Genomic DNA, 12,156 nt, shown 5'->3' with positions numbered 1-12,156 from the left:
CCATACAGAAATGGTTTGTCTGACTCCCGAGTGGCGCAGTGGTCTAAGGCACTGCCTCACAATGCTAGCTGTGCCACTAGAGATCCTGGTTTGAGTCCAGTTTCTGTTCCAACCGGAAGACCCATGTGGCAGCGCACAATTGGCCCAGCGTCGTCTGGGTTAGTGGAAGGTTTGGCCGGCAGAGATGTCATTGTGCTCTAGCGACTCCTGTGGTGGGCCCGGCCATTTTGGCAAATCTGACCACAACTCCATCTTGCTCCTCCCGTCCTATAGGCAGAAACTCAAACAGGAAGTGCACGTGCTTTGTACTTTTCAACGCTAGTATGACCAATCGGAATCCAAGCTTCAGGATTGTTTTGATCACTGGGATATGTTCCGAGTAGCTTGTGGAAATAATCTAGACATATTCATGGATATGGTGACTGAGTTCATAAGTAAGTGTATAGGAGATGTAGTACCCACGGTGACTACTAAAACCTACCCTAACCAGAAACTGTGGAAAGCTGGTAGCATTCGCGCAAAACAGAAAGTGCGAACCACAGCATTTAACCAGGGCAAGGCAACTGGTATTATGGCAGAATATAAACAGTGTAGTTATTCACTCATCAAGGCATTTAAACGTCAGTATAGAGATAAATTGGAGTCGCAATTCAATGGCTCAGACACGAGATGTATGTGGCAGGTACTACAGACAATCACAGACTACAAAAGGAAAACCAGCCACGTCGCCAAAACCAATGTCTTGCTTCCGGATAGGCTAAACACATTCTTCTCACGCTTTGAGGATAACACAGTGCCACCGACGTGGCCCGCTACCAAGAACTGTGGGTTCTCCTTTGTCCACATGGCCGACGTGAGTAAAACTTTTAAACGTGTTAACCCTCACAAGTCTGCTGTCCACACATGTTTCAAGATGGCCACCATTGTCCTGGTACCCAAGAATGTAAAGGTAACTGAACTTAATGGCTATCGCCTCGTCCCACTCACGTCTGTCATCATGAAGTGCTGGTCAAGGATCATATCACCTCTACCTTAACTGCCAACCTAGACACACTTCAATTTGCTTACCACCCCAATTGATCCACATCACTCTGCGCACTGCCCTATCCCATCTGGACAAGAGGAATACCTATGCAAGAATGCTGTTTATTGACTATAGCTCAGAATTCAACACCATAGTACCCTCCAAGCTCATAATTAAGCTTGAGGCCCTGGGTCTGAACCCAGCCCTGTGCATCTGAGTCCTGGACTTCCTGATGGGCCGCTCCCTGGTGGTGAAGTTAGGAAACATCACCTCCATTCTGCTGATCCTCAACATTGGGGCCCCAAAAGGGTGAGTACTCAGCCCCCTCCTGTACTCCCTGTTCACCCATGACTGCGTGGCCAAGCACACCTCCAACTCAATCATGAAGTTTCAGGTGAACCAACAGTAGAACCTTGCTGTTTGGCGCCGACAGCGATGGCCACCTCGCTTCGCGTTCCTAGGAAACTATGCAGTATTTTGTTTTTTTATGTGTAATTTCTTACAATGTTACCCCAGAAATTATTAGGTTTTATTACATACAGTCAGGAGGAACTATTAGATATAAGAGCAACTTCAACTCACCAACATTACGACCAGGAATACGACTTTCCCGAAGCGGATCCTTTGTTTGGCCTTCCGCCCAGGACAATGGATCGGATCCCAGCCGGCGACCCAAAACAACGGCGCTGTAGAAGTGGCAGACGGAGCGGTCTTCTGGTCAAAATCAGTAGACTGGCACACCGCGCACATCGCGCACATAGCACACCGCCGTGCACATCGCGCACACCGCCGTGCACATCGCGCACACCGCACACACATCGCGCACACCACGCACACATCGCGCACACCGCACACATCACGCACATCGCGCATCTGACACATCGACGGCCCTGAAACAACTTCATTCGACTCTATGTAAACTGGAAACCACATATAATGAGGCTGCATTTATTGTAGCTGGGGATTTTAACAAGGCTAATCTGAAAACTAGACTCCCCAAATTCTATCAGCATATTGATTGTGCTACCAGGGCTAGCAAAACCCTAGATCACTGTTATTCTAACTTCCAAGATGCATATAAGGCCCTCCCCTGCTCTCCCTTCGGAAAATCTGACCACGACCCCATTTTATTGCTCCCAGCCTACAGACAGAAACTAAAACAGGAAGCACCCGCGCTCAGGTCTGTTCAATGCTGGTCCGACCAATCGGATTCCATGCTTCAAGATTGCTTCGAACACGTGGACTGGGATATGTTCCACATTGCGGCGAACAACAACATTGATGAATACGCTGAATCAGTGAGTGAGTTTATTAGCAAGTGCATCGGTGATGTTGTACCCACAGCGTTTATTAAAACATTCCCCAACCAGAAACCGTGGATTGATGGCAGCATTCGCGCAAAACTGAAAGTGTGATTGTGATTGTGGATTGGTTCTCTATGTCCTGCTGTCTCCTCCCATTGCCCGGTCTCCCTACAGCCCTACAGGCTGTGGAGGCATTATTCTTAACTGTTTTAAAGTCACCATTGACCTCATGGTGAAATCCCTGAGCAGTTTCCTTCCTCTCTGGCAACTGAGTTATGAAGGACACATGTATCTTTGTAGTGACTGGGTGTATTGATATATAATTTAAAGTGTAATTAATAACTTCACCATTCTCAAAGGCATATTTAATGTCTGCTTAAAAAAAATCCCCATCTAACAATAGGTGCCCTTCTTTGCAAGACATTGGAAAGCCTCGCTGGTCTTTATGGTTGAATCTGTGTTTTGAAATGCACTGCTCGACTGAGGGACCTTACAGATAATTGTATGTGTGGGGTACAGAGATGAGGCAGTTATTTAAAAATCATGTTAAACACTATTAGTGAGTCCATGCTACTTATTATGTGACCTGTTAAGGAAATGTTTACTCCTGAACTTGAGACTTCCCATAACAAAAGGGATTGAATACTTATTGACTCAAGATTTTCAGCTTTTCATTTAGTATTCAATTGTAACAATGTCTAAAAATATGATTCCACTTTGACAAACTGAAATAGTCCACCCACACAGACAGTGTGGTGAAGAAGGCGCAACAGTGCCTCTTCAACCTCAGGAGGCTAAAGACATTTGGCTTAACACCTAAAACCCTCACTTTTACAGAAACACAATTGAGACCATCCTGTGGGGCTGTATCACCGCCTGGTACTGCAACTGCACCACCCACAACCGCAAAGCTCTCCAGAGGGTTGTACGGTCTGCCCAACGCATTACCAGGGGCAAACTTCCCACCCTCCTGGACACCTTACAGCACCCGATGCCATAGGAAGGCCAAAAAGATCATTAAGGACATCAACCACCCGAGCCACTGCCTGTTCACACCGCTACCATCCAGAAGGAGAGGTCAGTACAGGTGCATCAAAGCTGGGACCTAGAGACTGGAAAACGTCTATCTCAAGGCCATCAGACTGTAAACAGCCATCACTAACACAGAAAGGCTGCTGCCTACATACAGACTTGAAATCATTGGCCACTTTAATAAATGGATCACTAGTCACTTTAATAATGCCACTTTAACGTTCACAGTTCTTGCATCACTTATCTCATATGTATATACTGTATTTTAAACCATCTATTGCATCTTGCCTATGCCGCTCTGCTCATCCATATATTTATATGTACAGTTGAAGTCGGTAGTTTAGCCTTAGCCAAATACATTTAAACTCAGTTTTTCACAATTCCTGACATTTAAACCTACTAAAAAGTCCCTGTCTTAGGTCAGTTAGGATCACCACTTTATGTGAAGAATGTGAAATGTCAGAATAATAGTAGAGAGAATGATTTATTTCAGCTTTTATTTCTTTCATCACATTCCCAGTGGGTCAGAAGTTTACATACATTCAATTAGTATTTGGTAGCATTGCCTTTTAATTGTTTAACTTGGGTCAAATGTTTCGGGTAGCCTTCCAGAAGCTTCCCACAATAAGTTGAATTTTGGCCCATTCCTCCTGACAGAGCTGGTGTAACTGTGTCAGGTTTGTTGGCCTCCTTGCTCGCACACACTTCTTCAGTTCTGCCCAAATTTTCTATGGGATTGAGGTCAGGGCTTTGTGATGACTCCAACACCTTGACTTGGTTGTCCTTAAGCCATTTTGCCCAAGTATGCTTGGGGTCATTGTCCATTTGGAAGACCCATTTGCAACCAAGCTTTAACTTCCTGACTGATGTCTTGAGATGTTGCTTCAATATATCCACATCATTTTCTTTCCTCATGATACCATCTATTTTGTGAAGTGCACCAGTCCCTCCTGCAGCAAAGCACCCCACAACATGATGCTGCCACCCCCCTGCTTCACAGTTGGGATGGTGTTCTTTGGCTTGCAAGCCTCCCCCATTTTCCTCCAAACATAACGATGGTCATTATTGCCAAACAGTTCTATTTTTGTTTCATCAGACCACAGGACATTTCTCCAAAAAGTACGAACTTTGTCCCCATGTGCAGTTGCAAACCGTAGTCTGGCTTTTTTATGGCGGTTTTGGAGCAGTGGCTTATTCCTTGCTGAGCGGCCTTTCAGGTTATGTCGATATAGGACTCGTTTTACTGTGGATATCGATACTTTTGTACCTGTTTCCTCCAGCATCTTCACAAGGTCCTTTGCTGTTTTTCTGGGATTGATTAGCACTTTTCGTACCAAAGTACGTTCATCTCTGGGAGACAGAATGCGTCTCCTTCCTGAGTGGTATGACGGCTGCATGGTCCCATGGTGTATATACTTGCGTACTATTGTTTGTACAGATGAACGTGGTACCTTCAGGTGTTTGGAAATTGCTCCCAACGATGAACCAATTTTTTTTCTGAGGTCTTGGCTGATTTCTTTTGATTTTCCCATGATGTCAAGCAAAGAGGCACTGAGTTTGAAGGTAGGTCTTGAAATACATCCACAGGTACACCTCCAATTGACTCAAATGATGTCAATTAGCCTATCAGAAGCTTCTAAAGCCATTACATAATTTTCTGAAATTTTCCAAGCTGTTTAAAGACACAGTCAACTAAGTGTATGTAAACTTCTGACCCACTGGAATTGTGATACAGTGAATTATAAGTGAAATAATCTGTCTGTAAACAGTTGTTGGAAAAATTACTTGTGTCATGCACAAAGTAGATGTCCTTACCGACTTGCCAAAACTATAGTTTGTTAACAAGAAATGTGTGGAGTGTTTGAAAAACGAGTTTTAATGACTCCAACCTAAGTGTAAACTTGTAAACTTCCGACTTCAGCTGTATATATTCTTATCCCATTCCTTTATATAGATTTGTGTGTTTTAGGTAGTTGTTGTGGAATTGTTACATTACATGTTAGATATTGCTGCATGGTTGGAACTAGAAGCACAAGCATTTCGCTACACTCGCAATAACATCTGCTAAAAATATGTATGTGACCAATACAATTTTATTTTATTTGACAATGATGGGGTATTTTGTTTAGGCCAGTGACACAAAATCTCTATTTAATCCATTTAAAATCAGGCAGTAACACAACAAAATCTGGAAAAAGTCAAGGGGTGTGAATACTTTTTGTAGGCACCTAAACAAATTACAGAAAGCATTGAGTCTTACATATGATATGGAAAGACATACAATATAACATTATTAAACCAACCATTATTTATACAAATACTTTTATTGAAAGAATAAGGTTAGGGGAATAGATTCTCATTGAAACTGAAAACAAAGTGCAAGTTACATCACTGTCATAACCATAACATTATACACAACCTGTTGCCCTTGCATTCAGGTGCCAAACAAGCAAACCACATCATATTCTCTTTTCTATATGTCCTGTAACCAAGCCAACCATTTCTACAGTAGGTCTCAAGTACATTGAAGCTTCACTCTATCTGTTCTGACAATCAGCCAAATGTTATCTTGGTCTTTGATCTGTTTGTGCTATACAGCCAGTTGTGTACAAAGTACCCAATCGTCATACTTGAGTAAAAGTATAGATACCTTAATAGAAAGTTACTCATGTAAAAGTGAAAGTCAGACAGTAAAATACTACTTGAGTAAAAGTTTTAAAGTATTTGGTTTTAAATATACTTAAGTATCAAAAGTAAAAGTATAAATCATTAAAAAATCATTAAATTAAGCAAAGCAGACAGCACAATTTTCTTGTTTTTAAAATGTACGGATAGCCAGGGGCACACTCCAACACACATTATTTACAAAAGACGCATTTGTGTTTAGTGAGTCCGCCAGCCCAGAGGCAGTAGGGATGACCACGTGTTCTCTTGATACGTGCGGGAATTTGACAATTTTTCTGTCCTGCTAAGCATTCAAAATTAAATGAGTACTTTTGGTTGTCAGGGAAATTTTATGGACTAAAAAATACAATATTTTTTTTAGGAATGTAGTGAAGTGTCAAAAATATAAATAATAAAGTACAGATACCCCAAAAAACGACTTAAGTAGTACTTCAAAGTATTTTTATTTAAGTACTTTACACCACTGTATACAGCCAACTCCTATGTATAGCCAAGCCAACTGCTACTATGGTAACATGGCATGACAACTATCATACATTAGGAGTTAGCAAGACCGTGTAAACAGATATAGGACCAGGCTATATAATTTCTACGACCTGCACCACCAGCTCGGTATGTATAGCAGTCACCACCAGCATCAACCTAGGAAGTTTAGGGAGGAAACCAGTTCATCTGTCTCATACTCCTCACAAAGTAGCTCCTCATCAAAAGCATCTTCCTCCAAGAAGTCCATGACCTCATGGTCCTCCTCATCCTTTAGCACATAATGGGATCATGAATGGAAGGACTGTGTAGCTGCTACAAGTTATCAACCTGTTGGCAAGGTGACAAAGATACATTTTATAATTCTAAAGTTTTGACTCTGACATTTGAGAAACATAATTTCATTTCTCATAGATATGGGTTATACATTAATTATTGCGTTCTCAGCCAGAAGGCTTACTATTTGTTAGGAGTCATTACACAGATAAACATACAACTAATGAGATATCTAGCTAGCTAGGTAGCTAATAATCATAATAGCTACCCTCTCTCTTCTGGCTGGTAGGCTAGTAGCTAAAAATCCAATCACAAGCCAGCTTATTTTAGCACTAATACCTAATAACATATACTTTCAAATTGTAAATTTGAGCAATTGATTTTGTACAGTCATCAAAGAAAACAAACATAAAAAAGATGACAAGTTAAAACAAGTAGCAGGGTTCTCCCCAGGATTTTTTGAACAAGGTGGGAGGGATTTTTTGAACACTTGTAACTGCCATTTCCTGCCATCTAGATTCCCAGCGCCTCTTGTACATTCTTTGGGGAGAAACTGTTAGAGTTGCGTCAATTCGAATCTGGTATCAGGATAAATATGACAATGAGTCACCGATTGTATACTATGTATTTTTTTATTAGCTAAGCAATAAGTGGTAAATGCAATTTTCGTATATACGGGCTCTCTGTCCCACCTCGCAGGGCAAACAGAGAACTGACAGGATGTATGTAAACAGTATTCTTTATACTGTGATAGACATAGTTCCAACCCGTCTGTTGGCCTATCACAGTAGAGGCTGGGCGTGGTTTAAACTTGCTCAGCCTATTGCAGGCGCTCAGGCAGGTCCCCGCCTCTTAGCGCTTCAGTTGATAGATGTAACTGTTGCTGTGAAGAACATCCATGCACTCATGCTCGATACCGTTATCTCGCACCTGGCTCCTGTTATCTAACAAAAGACAGCTTGTTCTAGCAACTCCACGCTCTGAATGTGCCCCCCCCAACTCATTCTCATTGCACAGTTCCTGTCTTCATGCTACTCTCTATTTTTCCATCCCGAGAAAGGCCCATGGCCCTGAAACTGTTAACAATGTTTCAAGTCAGCTATGTTGCATAACACATACATACATCCACACAAGCCAACAGCAGATAATATTCAATCACATATATGGTAATGGGCTATAGTGCATAACACAGAATCCTCATAAAACCGAAGTAGGCTACCTTGGTCCGTTTTGGGTGACTGACTGCAGCTTGAACAACAGTCAACAGGCGAGCTGCCATTAATTACCTCACAGACTGGTAGCAGGCAATCTAGTTAACATCTGAGGAGACCTATAGTGGACTGGAAATACGATGACATTACTGAAGCAGGCAAGTAATTAGAAGAAAACAACTTTGCCATTGTTTATCATATTGTCAAATTAACTTTAGAGAAATGGCAATCGCCATAGCTAGAAAAGTTTGTCAAATATTGCTAGCTAGCAATGCTAACGTTAGCTAGCTAAAATCCGGTCCAGTCCCGCAATCTTAACTAGCTAGCTAAAGTTATATTTAATCTAAAGTCAATCTTGCGACATCACAGTGATGGCAAAGGGTTGTCCTACTAATGATTTGCAGCTCAGAGAATGCTATTAAGTAACTAGAATCAGTCCTCAAGAGAACATTCAAAACAATATTGTGACAAAGCATGCAACCCATAGCATGTCATTTACTTATAATATAAACATTACTATAGTAATGTAGCAATGTGATGTTGTTCCCCTAGATTATGCACCAAGGACCAGTTCGAATAGGCCAGGTCAAGAGGGGATGTTAATAATTTGATAATAATAATTCAGTGTTTTTTAATTTAATTACAGCTGCATAACTAATTTTATTTTTGTGTACAAACACTTTTTCATATCTATATTGTAAATACACTTGATTGTAAAAGTTTAGTATATTTTGGTTTGGCCCATCGCAGGTTCTGTTTTTCCGTACCCCCTTATTGTTCTCTTTTGCCTGACCTTCAGCTAGCGAGGTGACTGAGCCAAGGGTTAACATATTGTGCCTTGTCTCTTCGTGTGCAGGGCAAATAAAAATCCAACAAGCAGACCTCCAGTTGTGGCAGTATCCTAATTATTTCACAACGCAGAACGAACCACGCTACATTAACAATTCATGAATGGTTGCTGCTGCTGCCGATTTCAAGATCCATGCGATGCTTGGAGCTGCTGGGAAATCCACGTGTACCTAGCCTCATTTGCAAAGTGTGCTGTACATGAGGTTCGACTGGACTTCTCTGGCAGGTGATTAGGATTTTTTTTTAAATCGCAGCCAAATCAGACAAAGTGATTGTTCGGAAAACACTGCAAAGGTAGCCATACTGCACAGTCTCTCTTGCTTTTGGGCGGGACCAGCACCAAAACTAGGGGGGAATATTCAAATAAACAAAGATTAATTGGTCTATTATAACCCGATCGCAGGTGACGTTATGCGGTGAGTGTCACGCCCTGATCTAAGAGAGACTGTAACGGCTTTCTTCGGTAGAAGGAGAGTCGGACCAAAATGCAGCGTGGCTATTACGATCCATGTTTATTTAACAATGATGAAACATGAACTGTACAAAAACAATAAACGTAATGTGAAAACCAAAACAGCCTAAACTGGTGCAAACTAACACAGAGGACACTAAGGACAATCACCCACGAAACACCCAAAGAATATGGCTGCCTAAATATGGTTCCCGATCAGAGACAACGATAAACACCTGCCTCTGATTGAGAACCACTTCAGACAGCCATAGACTTCACTAGAACACCCCACTAAGCTACAAACCCAACACACCACATACAAAAACCCATGCCACACCCTGGCCTGACCAAATAAATGAAAATAAACACAAAATACTTCGACCAGGGCGTGACAGAACCCCCCCCCCCCCCCCCAAGGTGCGGACTCCCGGACGCACACCAAAAACCATAGGGGAGGGTCCGGGTGGGCGTCTGTCCATGGTGGCGGCTCCGGCGCGGGACGTGGACCCCACTCTATCAAAGTCTTAGTCCCTCCTCCTCGCGTCCCTGGATAGTCCACCCTCACCGCCGACCATGGCCTAGTAGTCCTCACCCAGAACCCCACTGGACTGAGGGGCAGCTCGGGACTGAGGGGCAGCTCGGGACTGAGGGGCAGCTCGGGACTGAGGGGTAGCTCGGGACTGAGGGGTAGCTCGGGACTGAGGGGTAGCTCGGGACTGAGAGGAAGCTCAGCACTGAGAGGAAGCTCAGGCAGGTAGTTGGATCCGGCAGATCCTGGCTGGCTGGCGGTTCTGGCAGATCCTGGCTGACTGGCGGATCTGGAAGAGTCTGGCTGACTGGCAGATCTGGAAGAGTCTGGCTGACTAGCAGATCTGGAAGAGTCTGGCTGACTAGCAGATCTGGAAGAGTCTGGCTGACTGGCAGATCTGGAAGAGTCTGGCTGACTGGCAGATCTGGAAGAGTCTGGTTGACTGGCAGATCTGGAAGAGTCTGGCTGACTGGCAGATCTGGAAGAGTCTGGCTGACTGGCAGATCTGGAAGAGTCTGGCTGACTGGCAGATCTGGAAGAGTCTGGCTGACTGGCAGATCTGGAAGAGTCTGGCTGACTGGCCGTTCTGGCTGCTCCATGCTGACTGGCTGCTCTGGCTTCTCCATGCTGACTGGCTGCTCCATGCTGACTGGCAGCTCTGGCTGCTCCATGCTGACTGGCTGCTCTGGCTGCTCCATGCTGACTGGCTGCTCCATGCTGACTGGCTGCTCTGGCTGCTCCATGCTGACTGGCGGCCCTGGCTGCTCCATGCTGACTGCCGGCTCTGGCTGCTCCATGCTGAATGGCGGCTCTGGCTGCTCCATGCTGACTGGCGGCTCTGGCTGCTCCATGCTGACTGGCGGCTCGGGCTGCTCCATGCTGACTGGCGGCTCTGGCTGCTCCATGCTGACTGGCGGCTGTGGCTGCTCCATGCTGACTGGCAGCTCTGGCGGCTCCATGCAGACTGGCAGCTCTGGCGGCTCCATGCAGACTGGCAGCTCTGGCGGCTCCTTGCAGACTGGCAGCTCCTTGCAGACTGGCAGCTCCTTGCAGACTGGCAGCTCCTTGCAGACTGGCAGCTCCTTGCAGACTGGCAGCTCCTTGCAGACTGGCAGTTCTGAACAGGCGGGAGACTCCGGCAGCGCTGTAGAGGCGGAAGGCTCTGACAGCGCTAGATAGGCGGGAGACTCCGGCAGCGCTGGAGAGGAGGAAGGCTCTGACAGCGCTGGACAGGCGAGGCGCACTGTAGGCCTGATGCATGGTGCTGGCACTGGTGGTACTGGGCCGAGAACACGCGCAGGAAGCCTGGTGCGGGGAGCTGCTACCGGAGGGCTGGGGTGTGGAGGTGGTACTGGGTAGACCGGACCGTGCAGGCGCACTGGAGTGCGGCGAGGTGGAATAGCCCGCACTGGGCTATGCAGGCGAACCGGAGACACCGAGCGCAAGGCTGGTGCCATGTAAGCCGGCCCAAGGAGACGCACTGGGGACCAGATGCGTAGAGCTGGCTTCATGGCACTTGGCTCGACGCTCACTCTAGCCCGGCCGATACGCGGAGCTGGAATGTACCGCACCGGGCTATGCACCCGCACTGGAGACACCGTGCGCACCACAGCATAACACGGTGCCTGCCCGGTCTCTCTAGCCCCCCGGTAAGCACAGGGAGTTTGCGCAGGTCTCCTACCTGGCGTAGCCATACTCCAAAGAAGTTAGCCCCCCCCCAAAGAAATTTTAGGGGCTGACTCTCGGGCTTCCGTCCGCGCCGCCGTGCTTGCGTCGCCAACTCCATTCGTCTATACCCCTCTTCGCACTGCTCCAGCGAATCCCAGGCGGGCTCCGGCACTCCTCCTGTGTCGACCGCCCACCTGTCTATTTCCTCCCAAGTAGTATAGTCCATAACGTCCTCCCATGTCCTTTCCTCCTTTCGCTGCTGTTGCCCGTTACCACGCCGCTTGGTCCTGTTGTGGTGGGTGATTCTGTAACGGCTTTCTTCAGTAGAAGGAGAGTACAAAAACAATAAACGTAATGTGAAAACCAAAACAGCCTAAACTGGTGCAAATTGACACAGAGGACAATCACCCACGAAACACCCAAAGAATATGGCTGCCTAAATATGGTTCCCAATCAGAGACAACGATAAACACCTGCCTCTGATTGAGAACCACTTCAGACAGCCATAGACTTCACTAGAACACCCCACTAAGCTACAAACCCAACACACCACATACAAAAACCCATGCCACACCCTGGCCTGACCAAATAAATGAAAATAAACACAAAATACTTCGACCAGGGCGTGACAGAGACATTTTATT

This window comes from Oncorhynchus clarkii, chromosome 4 (assembly GCF_045791955.1).
Source record: "Oncorhynchus clarkii lewisi isolate Uvic-CL-2024 chromosome 4, UVic_Ocla_1.0, whole genome shotgun sequence".
NCBI lineage: Eukaryota > Metazoa > Chordata > Actinopteri > Salmoniformes > Salmonidae > Oncorhynchus > Oncorhynchus clarkii.
The sequence above is the reverse complement of the archived record's forward strand: the minus strand, read 5'-3'. Positions refer to the sequence as shown.